Here is a 13,809-nt window from a genome sequence, read left to right on the forward strand (position 1 = left end):
GCTGCTGGCTTTGGCAAGGTTGATTGGGACCCACACGTCAGCTGGGGCCACTTCCTCATCACCGAAACTCTGTGCTGAATAACGAGACCACGGGAGTCTGCTAGCACGGGCCTGGGGAGCGCACTCCATTACTCTCCTTTATTCACCAGGGAGATTTATGTGGCCTATCTCCCTTCCCTTTGTCCACCTGCGAGGCCCTATAAGTCATGTCCCCGGGCTGACAGGTCACAGGGCCCGTGCTGCTGCTCTGTCAGAGTGAGTGATGCTGGGGGGTGATTAAAAGAGAGGAAGGGTGAAAGGTCAGCAGCAGACGGCATGATGGGAGTTGGGGATGTAATTATTACTCCTGTGACATACTGCTGGGTTGTTCTCCCCCTTCTTGTAATAGACACACACACTTGGGTGCAGCTCAGAGAGAGGGGGAGGGCGAGACGCTAAGAGGCACTGGCAGGGCCTGCCGGAAGGGGCCTTGGGTAATGGGCCTCGCACGTGGGCTTAGAGCACAAGAGATGGAGGAGCATCAGTGGGCTCCCCCACCCTCCCAGACAGCAGCCCCCTCCACGCAGTGAGGCAGTTCCCCAAGACTGCAACACAAAGCCTGGGACAGAGAAGCAGTACTTGCCATGTGGTAGCGATTGCTGTTAGCTCTGAAGGAAATGATTAAGGAAAGGCACCCAGAGAACAAGCTGAGAAAGTACTGAACAGAAAACGACCCTGAATGGCCTGGACTGAGGGGGCTCTAATTTTCCGGACAAATGGGCAATTCCCACTGGCATAGAGTCAGTCAGGGACACGGGCAACCAGGAGATACCACACCCCTACCTGTTCGGGAACCTCTCCTGCACCCACTTGCTGAAGTGCCTGGAGTTTCACCAAGGGACTTGGTGGCTCAGATGGTAAAGAGTTCGCCTGCAACTCAGGAGACCTGGGTTCGATCCCTGGATAGGGAAGATTCCCCTGGTATTCTTGCCTGGAGAATCCCAAGGACACAGGAGCCTGGCAGGCTACTCTATGGGGTCGCATAGAGTCGGACATGACTGAGCAACTAACTTTCACTCACTGCTCCAGAAGACTGCTGTGGCCTCCTGGGAGGTGGGAGGTCCAGGCTCAGGACTGCCCGGGGCTTATTCACACACAGCATGACACGTCAGCACAGGTCAATAGGGCACGTCAATCCTGAGAGTGTTTCCATGGGAGTTGGAAAGGGATATTCCAGCGGGTGAATTTAGGGGGGGAGGTGGTCCTGGGGAGACCAGGCCTGACCCAGAGTAAGGTAAGTGTGTCCTGGAGTGGGGCTTTAGAAGGCTTCAGAGGAAACCCTCAGCTGCACAGCTCTGTCACCCAGGCTCAACCACTCCCTGACTGCAGGACAGTCGCAGCTTCCAGATGGTGCCTTGCTGGCTGGGGTACTGAGCCTCTCTGACTGACATTCTTGTGTAGTTCCCTGTCATGCTGAACCTGGGCTGGTCCACGACTGGTGGCCAAAGGAAGGTTGTACAAGTTCTAGGCCCAGGTCCAAAGAGGCCCTTGAGAGCATCTACTTTCACTGTCCTGGAGTTCTGAGCCACAGGGTAAAAACTGTCTAGGTCATACTGTTAAAACAATCACATGCAGAGAAGGGTCTAGAAGATGAAAAATTAGGAGTAAAGAAAAGTTGCAGTGTCCCAGCCATCTCCACTGAAGGGCCAGGCATGAGAGGAAGGCTATTTTTGTATCTTTCAGCCCAAATTGCAGCCACAGACCAAGCCCAGGTAAACCACATGGAGCAGAGATGAGCCATCCCAGCAGAGCCCTGCCCAACCAGCCCACAGCATCATAAGCATTAATGTGGTGCTTGTTTTAAGCCATGTTACTTTGGAATGGTTTGTTATGCAGCAATAGAGGACTCTCATCTGTGGTCCATAGAGTCATGCTCCCTTGGCACCTTGCCTCTTGCTACTCTCCCCTGAAGAGGTCGAGGTGAAGACTCATTATTTGGAGCAGATGCTCCTGCACCAAGTAGAATTTCTGCCCAGTGGTGTACCAAGAGCTGGGTGGGGAGCTGGTCCACCCTGAGTGCAGGTATTTAGAACTTAAGTCAACAAAAGTTTGTTTGTTTGTTTGTTTTTTTCAAGGAGGAGTATTTTATCACTGCTGCTGCTGCTGCTGCTAAGTCGTTTCTGTCGTGTCCGACTCTGTGCAACCTCATAGATGGCAGCCCACCAGCCTCCCCGATCCCTGGGATTCTCCAGGCAAGAACACTGGAGTGGGTTGTCATTTCCTTCTCCAATGCATGAAAGTGAAAAGTGAAAGTGAAGTTGCTCAGTCATGTCTGACTCTTAGTGACCCCATGGACTGCAGCCCACCAGGCTCCTCCATCCATGGGATTTTCCAGGCAAGAGTACTGGAGTGGGTTGCCATTGCCTTCTCTGATTTTATCACTGGTATAGTTTTAAATCACTAGAGCATGTTAATAATAAAAAGCAGACTGACTTTCAGTGATTTGTCTTTAAATTTTTTATGAAAATGCAGCCCTTTATTGCGGTACCTGGAGCAGACTGTGCTCAGCGCCCCATCCCTGGAGTGTCACTGGTCCACCCTCATGATGATATGAGTCTCAGTGGGAGAGAATTAGGAAGAGGCTGAACAGGGAAATGGCTGTAAAGCCCCAGGAAGGAAGGACAATGAAGTTTTCTTGAGCCTCTGTTAGACTCAGGGCTTTTGTGGGTATTATTGCTTTTAATCCTCAGGGGAACTCTGCTGGCCTTTTGTCTCCTGGATTGGCAGGTGGGTTCTTTACTGCTAGTGCCACCTGGGAAGCCTGTCCAGATGGAGCTTTGACAGAGGAATACAGAAGGCTCTCCAGGGTGGGCGGTTTGCCCAAGCTCAGAGAGTGAGGAAGCGTTGGGGCTGCGTGTGGACACAGAACTAGTCTGGGTGGAGGAGGGAGTGCTCCCTGGTCCAGAGGCCGGGGTGCCCTGGACGAGGCTGTGGTGTCCTCCAATGGAGGCTGCAGTGGCCTCTTCCTCAACACTTCAGAGTTTTCCTCCACATTTCACAGCTCCCACAAAAAGAAAAATCTGCCTCTTTCCTTTCCCAACAATGACATACAGTGCAGTGGTTAAGTGGTGCTGGAAATCTGGGTTCCAATCCTAGCTCTGCCTGTAACAGCAAAACTATGCGACCTTGGATCAATTTCTCAACCCCTCTTTGCCTTTGAAATAAGATTAAAAATTGTCTTTGCCTCATTAAAACTGATGGGAGACTGAAATGAATCAATACATATAAAAAAATGTAGACTTTGACATGTTAGTAATCCAGTGGATAACTATCCATTTTTAGTTATCCAATGACCACTTATAGAGTGTGATGGGCAGGCATGTTAAGAACTTGACAAATGTTAACTCATTTAATTCTTCTCACAACCCTGTACTGTGGGTACCATTATTTCCCCCATTTAACAGATAGGGAGGCCCAAGACTCAGAAAGGCTAAGTGACTCCCTCGAATCACACAGCTAGCATGGGGCTTTCCCAGGATTCAAACTCAGATGTGTCTGCCTCCCAGGTATGGATTTCGCATCTACACAGAGCTGTGTTTAATAATGTCAGCTATTATAATTTCACTAGGTTTTCCTGAATATACTCTGGGGTTCCTCTTTCTCTCTACTTTTCTTGCACAGAAATTATAGTAGGAACCTTTTGGTATAAGTAATCATGTGAAAAAAAAGCAGGTACCATGTCCTACCCTTCAAATAGGTAAATATTTTAAAGTGTAGTGATATCAAGTATTGGGGCTTCCCAGGTGCACTAGTGGTAAAGAACTCACCTACAAATGCAGGAGACATAAGAAACGTGGGTTCAATTTCTGGATCTGGAAGATCCCCTGAAGGTAAGGCATGGCAACCCACTCCAGTGTTCTTGCCTGGAGAATCCCATGAACAGAGGAGCCTGGTGGGCTACAGTCCACAGAGTCACCAAGAGTCAGATACAACTGAAGCGACTTAGCATGCACGCATGCAATATCAAGGATTATTAAGAGTTCGGGCATACATACTGCTGGAGGGAGGATAAATTGTAAAGCCTCTTGGAAAGGGCTGGGAGAGACAATTAAAACCATGCATTCCTGGTGACCCACAGTGCCAAGTCTATTCTAGAGAAACCTGTGCACGTGTGCACCAGGTGAGATGCACACACTGTCCACGGCTGCACCATGGTAGTGACAAACCAGGAACAACCAAAGTGTCCATCAGCAGGGCATTGCTACACGGAGGACAGAACCACGTCCTGCCCCGCCCACCATGGAGTGCCAGGAGGTGGTGAATAGAATGCGGTAGCTCCAGAGGCCTTCACATGAAAGGCTCTCTAAGGTTCCATGATTTTTCACTATTTATCAACAAATGTTTACTGAGCTCTGAGTATGTGCCGGGCACGCTTCTAGATCCTGTGAACATGGAGTTCAAGATCAAGGGGGAAATCCCTGAGCTTGTAGGGCTTCTGTAGAAAGATTTTCTGTAAAAACAAAGTCATACCACAGAACAATGATATATATTTTCTATGGGTATTTATATACAGATGTAAGTACATAGAAAAAGAACTGAAAGTTTATACACCAAACTGCTAATGGCAATACCTCTGAAAGAGGCAATACCTCTGAAAGAAGATACTAAGACTTAAGCTTGGGCAAACATTAGCAGAAATATACATTTTTTATGATGATAATTTATTATTGTATTGCTTTTATAATTAAATGTTAATATGGGGGGAATCTATCGGGGAGTGGGGCTTTCTTGTTTATTTATTATCAAGTGATTTATTCATGGCTGTGCTGGGTCTTCCTTGCGGTGCACAGGCTCTTTCTTTGTTGCTGCACGTGGGCTTTCTCTAGCTGCAAGTGGGGGCTACTCTCTAGCTGTGGTGCGCGGGTTTCTCATTGCAGCAGCTTCTTTTGTTTTGGAGCACAGGTTCTAGGGCATGCAGGCTCAGGAGCTGTGGTGCGTGGGCTTAACTGCCCCACAGCATGTGGGATCTAAGTTCCCAGACCAGGGATCAAACCCATGTTTCCATCTTTGGCAGGCAGATTCTTAACCCCTGGATCACCAGGGAAGTCCTGGGAGTGTGGCTTTCTATGATGTAGACCTTCATGTCTTGGTTTTCTCAGGTTGCAGTAACAAAATACAGTGGCCTGGGCTTCCCTGGTGGCTCAGAGGTTAAAGCATCTGCCTCCAATGCAGGAGACCTTGGTTCAATCCCTGGGTCAGGAAGATCCCCTGGAGAAGGAAATGGTAACCCACTCCAGTATTCTTGCCTGGAGAATCCCATGGACATAGAAGGCGACAGTCCATGGGGTCGCAAAGAGTCAGACACGACTGAGCAACTTCACCTTCACCTGGGTGGCTTAAACAACAGACATTTCTTTCTCATTGCCCTGGACGCTGGGAAATTCAAGATCAAGGTGCCTACTGATTCAGTTCCTAGCGGCAACCCAGTTCCTGGCTTGTAGAGAGCCACTTTCTTGCTATGTCTTCACAAGGGAAAGGGAGGGAGAGAGCTCTCTGGCTTATCTTTCTCTTCTTATAAGGACACTAATCCCATCATGGGGTGGGGGGGACCCAACCCTCATGACTTCATCAAAATCTAAACCCAAAGTCCCCACCTTCAAATACCATTACACTGGGGGTTACGACTTCAACATCCAAATTTTGGAGAGTCACAAATATTCATTCTATAACACCTGAGTTAGAATCCCAGCCATTAACTATGTGGCTTTGGCAAATTATTATTCTCTCATACTCTGTCTCCTCAGCTGTAAAAATGGGGCTTGCATCCCTCACTTCCCTGGAGTGTGGAGAGCTTTGAAACACCCATATGAGAAATGGAAGGCTTACGCATTTTTCATTTTCCTTCTGACTTGAACCCCGCTCCCTGCTGACCCAGCATATACTCCTGCCAACTTCCCTCACTCACACACACCACTTTCTGTCCTTGGGGCTCTGCATTAAGGTTTGTGAATGGGGGAAATACAAAGTGTGTGCCAACGTCCCCCAGCCAAAACCCTCAGGAATGAACCTGCAGTTGAGCCAAGTTGGACGGACTAACTTGTTGCCATGATGCAGAGGGCACACCATGGTGCACTGTAGGTGGATAAGGAGGTGTTAGAAATAAACTATTACAGGATTGGGACTCAGGCTAGGTGATACAGGGGAGGCTTCAAGGAATTGGGACTGTGCTCTGGGTTAGATGCTGACAGGAAGATGGGCTAATTCTATGATGGGGGTATTTTCATGAATCTTTTCCAGAAGACACGACTAGACCTAGGCTAAAGCTATGATTGGTAAAGAAGCATCAGTCATCCTATAGGCTAGGTTAGAGGGGTGGCTGGTCATTTTGTGCTTTGGATGAGGTTCTTGTTTTTATCTGTGTCCGGGCCTGATCTTGAAGTGGTCTTGTTTTCACCCGGGTTCACCGTGGCCAGGGAGTGGCTTTGTCTGACGTTAGTGTTCTGTGAAATTGTTTGTAATCCCCAGAAAAGCGCCACGGTCTAGCTGTGAGTGCCAGGCCGGCTGTTTGATGTCGTAAGTACAATGCCAGCAGGTACGGAGGGCACCCAGAGGCTGGGGTTACCAGGAAAGAGAGGAGATGAGGAAGTTAAAGAACCAAAAAGCCTCTCAGGCTTCCCGGGGGAAACAGGGCACGTTGGCCGTCCGGAGTCAGACTCCAGGAAGGCCTCGGGCTTGGAGGAAACCCTTGGGAAGAGTTGGGCGGGAGCCGGCGGATCCGGATCGCGCCAGGCGGCCGGGAGGTGGGTGGGCGCGGCGGGAGCCAGTGCGCTCACCGCGGAGGAGGGCCGGGCGGGCAGGGGAGGAGAGGAGGGGGAAGACAGCGTGACTGCGTCTGATCTACAGTGACGAGTACCAATGTTAACTGTCACCTCTCATCTCCAAACTAAATCACACCTGGAATTGGAGGCGCCGAGGAGCTGATAGAGTCAGCCTCACAGAGGCGACAAGTCAATCAGCGCAGAGATGCGCGCGGAGACACCGGCTCCCGAGGCCGGGCGCCTTCATTCATTCTGGGATTTACACTTGTCAGGCTGCCGCCTGAGGGTGGGCAGGAGGAGGGGTGGGCAGCAGGCCGGTCTCACTTCAGCTCCACTTACTTAAGACGGGATGACTCGTGGCTTTGGCGGCTTTTCACCCGGGGAGCTGGGCAGACTGGGTCCACTGGCTCTTGCTGACTTTCCATTTCATCCTCTGGGTCATTCCCCTGGGGGTCAGCGGACTTCAGGCTCAAGGAGTGGGAAGAAGCCCAACGGTGGGAAGGTTAGGGCAGATGGACCCCACTGGGGCAGGCGTAGTGGCTGCCCAAGGGACTCTGTCAGGCTGAGAGTGTCTGAGGGCTAAAAGAGAATTCTGTCCTGGCCACCAGGTTATGTGGAGGGAGCCACGTGGCCTTGTGGGGAATAGATTTAAATTGACTGCTTTGGAGCAGTTCTGACTGTGGTCAAATGAAATGGAAAAGATCTTTAGTTTTCCTTTCATTTGTTCTTTTGCTCATTTAATAAGTGATATTCAGTCAGGCTCTGTGTGAAGTGCTGAGAATTCAAAAACACAGAGCCCCTAGATCCTATGAGAAAGGGGAAAATTAAAGTGTTAAGAACTTCTCAGGTTGCCACTTCTGTCTTAGTCAGGGAACCTATAATTCCCCTCTATCACTGACCACACACTGACCACCTTAGCATAGTCCTTTATAGCGCCTTTTTTTTTTTCCACATAGAAGCATAACTATGCCAAGTGCTGTGCCAAGGAAAATACCTGGAGATATAAATTCCAGCTGGAGAGAAAAACACTGAGTTTCCATTGCTGTTTAAACGTCTACTCTATTTCTGTCACTGTGAAAATAATGCAACTTCATTACAGAACATGTGGAGCAATAGAGAGAGGGAAGAAAATCACTCCAAAACAAACATTTTGATATGCTTCCTTCTAGTCTTTTTAAAAAAATGTTTTATTTTATATTGGAGGATAGTTGGTTTACAACGTCGTTATTTCCAGGTGTACAGCCAAGTGATTCTGTTATACCTAGAGCTATTCTTTTCCAGATTCCTTTTCATTATAGGTTGTTACAGAATACTGAGTAGAGTTCCTTGCACTATATAATAGGTCCTTGTTGATTATCTATTTTATATATAGTAGTATGTGCTTCTTTCTAGTCTTTTTTCTTATATATCTTTAACTTTTTTCCCCTCAAAAGTGCCTAGCCCAGGGCATGTCCTATCTCACTGAATGTGCAGGTAAGTTGGAGGCTTTATTTTCTTCTCTGACTCCCATTCAGAGAAGTGCCTGAGGACAAGACTTTATTCTGCCTGGTGCCCGGGCACAGAAATGGTGATACAAGCATTCGGCAGGCTGATCTCTTAATCCAGATTGGTGTAGTCATTTGAAACTGAAAGCAGCTCCTTTTTATGTCGCCTGCTTCTCAGCATTAACTTCTCTTTGATGTAATTTTTGCTTCCGATGCTCTCTCCCTTCATGGGTTAGATTAGTGTGAAATTGGCCTGGCTCCTCCAGAGACTGCAGTGCTAAGCTTCAAATACTTGGTCCTTATTGGAAATCCTTAACCCACATCAGGGGAGAAAAGTGGCAGCATTACTTAGGAGTGTGTGAGTGGGAGGATGGGGAAGAGGACGGGGTGTAGGGCAAGAGGAGAAAAATGCATGTTGGCAAGGGGAGGACAGAGAAGTTGAGATTCTTCTCCATTTATGATTGCTGAAGAACCAATCACCTTAATCTTGGGGAAAGGGAGAAGGAATAGATCTTGCATGCCTGCTCTGTTGCCAAGTCATGTCCAGCTCTTTGCGACCTCATGGACTGTAGCCCACCACGTTCCTCTGTCTATGGGATTTCCCAGGCAAGAATACTGGAGTGGGTTGCCATTTCCTCTTCCAGGGGATTTTCCCGACCCTGGGATTGAACCCTCATCTCCTGCATCTCCTGAATTGGCAGGCAGATTCTTCACCACTGAGCCACCTGGGAAACCTGGAACAGATCTTCAATAACTTGAAAATGAGTTAATATAGAGGGTAGAAGGCCTGTTTAGTAACCTGAATGTCTGCCTGGAGCTGTCCAAAAGTCTTGGTGCTGAAAGGATGAAAGAAAGTTGATAATGTTTGGGAAGATTACAGGGCAATGTTACTAGATCCCTGGGATTATGTTACTAGACCCTTTCTAGATCCCTGGGATTATGCTTGCTCCTCTAGGTATTTCACCTGGCTCAGATGAAGCGTGTGCAAGTTGGTAATACCCAGTTACAAACATTCCATGAGGACTGGCAGGACTGGGTCTCTTCACCAGTTCTCCCCTGCTCTCTTGCCTACCTCCTGTGTGGCAGAGAAGAATAGCATCTTGTAATTGGGCCAGACTGCTCAAGGGAGGTACTCAACTGCAAGGGAGACTCAGCTGAACACCTGACCTGGGGGAGGATTTCCCCTGACTTTTAAGACAGAACTGATGGAGAGGGGTGTGTGGGCTTGAGGGGCTTTTGCTGTGATTTGGACACATCCAGACTGAAGAGATGCTCCAAAGAGATGCACCTCCAACTTACTCCTCTTTAATAACAACCTCAGACCCTCTGTCCCCAAATTCAGATTGCCGCCTGAGGATATCATTGGAGAACAGAAACTGCCAAAGATGATTCTGATGGCCAAGCTGGCCCACGCTGCCCATACAGGAAGCAATCACTCAACATCAGGGTGTTCTTCAGACTCTCCCTTCAAAGACAGTTTAGCTCCAGATAGTTCAAGTTTGTCATCAGCCAAAACACTTTCCTTCCTGCCATTCTCATCTGGCTTCCCATTGACTTTTACTTGTCCTCCACTTTCTGTTTTCTTCTCACAATGCCTCATGCCCAAGCCTCCACCCAGTATGTCTGAGACCTTTCTTTTCCTTGGCCTGTTCTCTGATCCTTCCCCTTATTCCTAGTGGATCCTTCCAGCCACCCTCCCACTGGCCTGGGCCCTGACTTTGCTCTCTCCTTCCCCTAGCTTGGCATGCTTTTCCCACTTAGCAGCCCTACCTGGTCTGTGCAGAGTGGAAGGGCCTTGGCCCACTTTGGTTTAGCCTTGTGCCTCCTTGTACATGGGCCCTCCTCTCCCCTTCTTGAGTCTGCAAATCACTCCTTCCAGTGTCAGCCGGCAAATTGGTTTATCCTCCCCCCAACCCGGCTTTCATTACCTTGCCGAAATGAAGCGATATCTCCTCGGCGGAGGCTTCCCGTCCGGGCGGCCGCTGGCATAATAAATGAAGACAAAGTGCCAGCGGCATAGACCATCTCTCCCACCGCACCACCAGCCGCTGCCAGCTTCATTATTCGCTTAAGTTGCCGGAGAGAATTACTTAACCCTGACCCGTGTATTAGGGGCCTGTATTAATGCCGCGACAGGCGCTTCTTACGGCAGAGAACAATTTATTAGTGCCGAAACAGGCTGCTTTTCTCTGTCATTTTTCCAATCTGAGCTTTGAACACACATCATTAAACTTGTCTGACTCTCTCCCCTTCTCCATCATTCCTTTTTCATTTTTTTTTTTAACAGAAAGCACCGTAGAGAATGGAGATTGTTCTGAAAATCTCCAAGTGCCTGGCCCTCTCGCTTCTCCCCCACTTTTCACCCTTTTCTGCTTTTCCTCTTTCCAGTTCTTTCCTTGGCCTTTCCAGTTCTTTCCTTTTTGGTCTTGGTCTCTTTGCTGGTGGATTTTAGAGTCAGAATATGATGGAAGAGAACATTTGGTTCCTGGAAGAGAATCCGAATGTTCTTTGGATGTGGAGGCTGGGAGCAGAACCACCACAGCTGTCTGACCCTCCAACTGTCTCTACCTGAGATTCCTTGGCCAGGGGCAGCCTCTGCCTGTCTGTGCCTTCAGCTGGGACCATCTTACTGTGAAAACAGGCATTGGCGTTGATTCTGGGAGGTAAAGTACCACAGTGTGAGGAAGGATGGGCAGGTTTCCTATTTGTCATGGGGACTTTGTCATATCCACATTTGGAAGGGAGGTTTGGGAGGGGTTGGGAAGCACCTAGAGCTGGTCACACAGGGTCTGGAAGCATGAGCCCTGGTGCAGTGGCTGGCCACAGCCGGGGAGGTTGGCCACTGGGCTGCGCTGCCACAGGGCTGCATACACGGCTCTCTCTGACCAGACTGTCAGTTTCCCGGTGCTCCCATCTTTGCATCCTCGTGTGGCTTTGTCTCAGTGCCTGAGACAGTGTACAGCTTCCTCGTCCTCCTTGGCTCCTGGTCTTCTGGCCTCACACACAAGCCCTTGTCTTTGATACCACTGCTGCCCAGAGCTGCGTGGAGCCATCACTGATGGGGCACTTGCCACTTCTCCCTGATCATCTCCTGTCCTTCGAACTGGGGCCACACATGGCCACCGTCTTCATCTGTGTTCCCCTGAAAGCAGAGCTTGGGTAGACTTGGGAATAGATAGTGTTAGAGATGACGTCAGGAAGCAGGAGTGAAGGGTGAAGAAAACGAGAGTGGTAAAGAGGATAATAAAAGGGTGATTATTGAGAGGGCTGTTATGAGGAGTGGGGTTCAGCTCCATCAGGTGCTCTATACTGGGTTCAGAATGCCTCCTAGAATTGTGCTTCTGGAAAGGATAGGGTATGTGTCCACAAGCCTCTGTGCCCCATTGGCTAAGGGTTGGCCCTGGGGCTATAAACTCTTCCACCCTTCTTTTTAATTGAAGTACGGTTGATTGACAGTGTTAATTTCTGCTCTACAGCAGTGACTCAGTCATTCACAGGGATACACTTAAACTACCTCCTGCTTCTCCACCATGCTTCCGTGTTGGTGATGGGTACTGCTAAGCACCTTCTTCCTGGAGAAGTCCCTAAGACAGGAAACTGGAGAGAAATGTGAGGCTCCGGCTGCAGGTAGGTTTGGTTGGGGTGGGTTCACGTGTAGCTGGTGAGCACAGCTATGGCTGAAACCAAAGGGGGTGGGCAGGAGAATGGGAAGTGACATCAATGCCATCTAGCCCCGCCACCCTTTCACATGCCCACCTCTTCTCAACAGCCCCCCTCTCTCAATCCCCACTCCCCCGGGCCTCCAGTGGGACAGAAATGCTGTCACAGACTAGCAGGGAACAAGTGAGGGACGTAAACAAGTGAGGCAGAATAGGGGGCAATAAACAGGAACCAGTGGGGACTGGCAGCAGAGAGTAGAGGCAATCTTGTAAAGATAACAACATAATTTTTAAAACACTAGGCCATTAGACAAACCTGTAACGGGCTAGACAGTTTGACCTGTGGACTACCAGTCTAGCATCAGGATGTATGAAGTCTTTGGAGAAGGTGTGTCTTTTGCAAAGTTTTCACTCACCGTTTTGCATTTTTCCCAACTCTGGCTGATGGCTTTGGGGACTATTTGGAAGTGAGTACTGGGAAGAGGGGAAGAGCGGGCAGAAGAGCAGGAAAGCCCTTCTAAAAGGCCAGTGGTTTTCCCCACCACATCCCAGTCCTTCCCAAATTCCCTCGGCCTCCAGATCCCTGCCACCCTCCCTCCCGCTTAGCTCAATAGCTCTTGAAAGTTCTCTAATCACCTCTCTGCTTCCTGCATTAATGAGCCTCTCATCTCACTGATGGCAATCAGAATATTTGCTTATGAAAGGGACACGGTTAATAACACGATTGCTCCCCTCCGCCTTCTTCCTTCCTCTCCTTCCCCCTCCCTTTCCCTCGCCCTCCACACAATTCTCTCAATTAACGATAGGCAGAAATTAATTTTTTCCCTCGATCGAAACAATTGCAGGGAAGCCGGATTGCCAGCGTCGCTTCAGATAGGGACTGCTCCCAGCAGAGTGCAGAGAAAGGAGGAGAGATGGAGGAGATAGGCACGGCCCTATCTGCAGGCACAGGACAGAGTAATACAAATGTTATCCTTAGAAATGTACTTAAAGAGGATATGTTTATAATTCGGAGGGGATTTTCAGGGGTTCTCCTGCCCTCCCTCCCTCTCCACTCTGTGCACTTCGGAACAGCAGAAACCAGAGTTTGTTGGGGATTTTGCCCTGCCGCCTCTGTGAGCAGAGTGGGCCTGGCATGAGCAAGGAGATCAGGCTGGCTGGCGGGGGGTGGGCATCGGCATGGTCCATAGGACCCAGGCTTCGGGCATCACCAATATCGCTGACTTAGTGGCCAAACGCCAAACACCAGGTGTCAAATCTGGCCGTGGTGTGGACTCTCCAGGTGAAGGCCTTGCTAATTTACCACCTTTACCCATCCCTTCTGTGCCTGCCTGGACTTTTGGCTTGGGCCTCCCTCCCATTCAGCTACAGAGGCAGGGGTCTCCGTGGAAGCCAGGATAATTTTCTAGCAAGGTGGTTTTAAGAATACAGATTCTGGAGCAAGGCAGCCTAGGTTTGAATCCCAGCTCTCCTGAATAGCCCTGTGAGCACAACACTGTTGCTCAGTTGTGTTCCACTCTTTGCGACCCATGGACCATAGCCTGCCAGGCTTCTCTGTCCATGGGATTTCTCAGGCATGAATGCTGAAGTGGGTTGCCGGTTTCCTCCTCCAGGGGATCTTCCCAACTTAGGACTCAAACCCATGTCTCCTGCGTCTCCAGCATTGCAGGCAGAGTCTTTACTGTTGAGCCACAGGGGAAGTCCCTGTGATCACAGGCAAGTTACTTAATCTTTCTGTGCCTTGGTTTTCTCATATGTAAAATGCAGATTACACCTACCTCCTAGGGTTGTATGAGGATTAAATGACTGAATGTCATTTAGTGACATTTTAATTTAATGTAGTTTACTTAGAATAGTACCTGAGAGGTA

This window comes from Ovis aries, chromosome 7 (assembly GCF_016772045.2).
Source record: "Ovis aries strain OAR_USU_Benz2616 breed Rambouillet chromosome 7, ARS-UI_Ramb_v3.0, whole genome shotgun sequence".
Classification (NCBI taxonomy): Eukaryota; Metazoa; Chordata; class Mammalia; order Artiodactyla; family Bovidae; genus Ovis; species Ovis aries.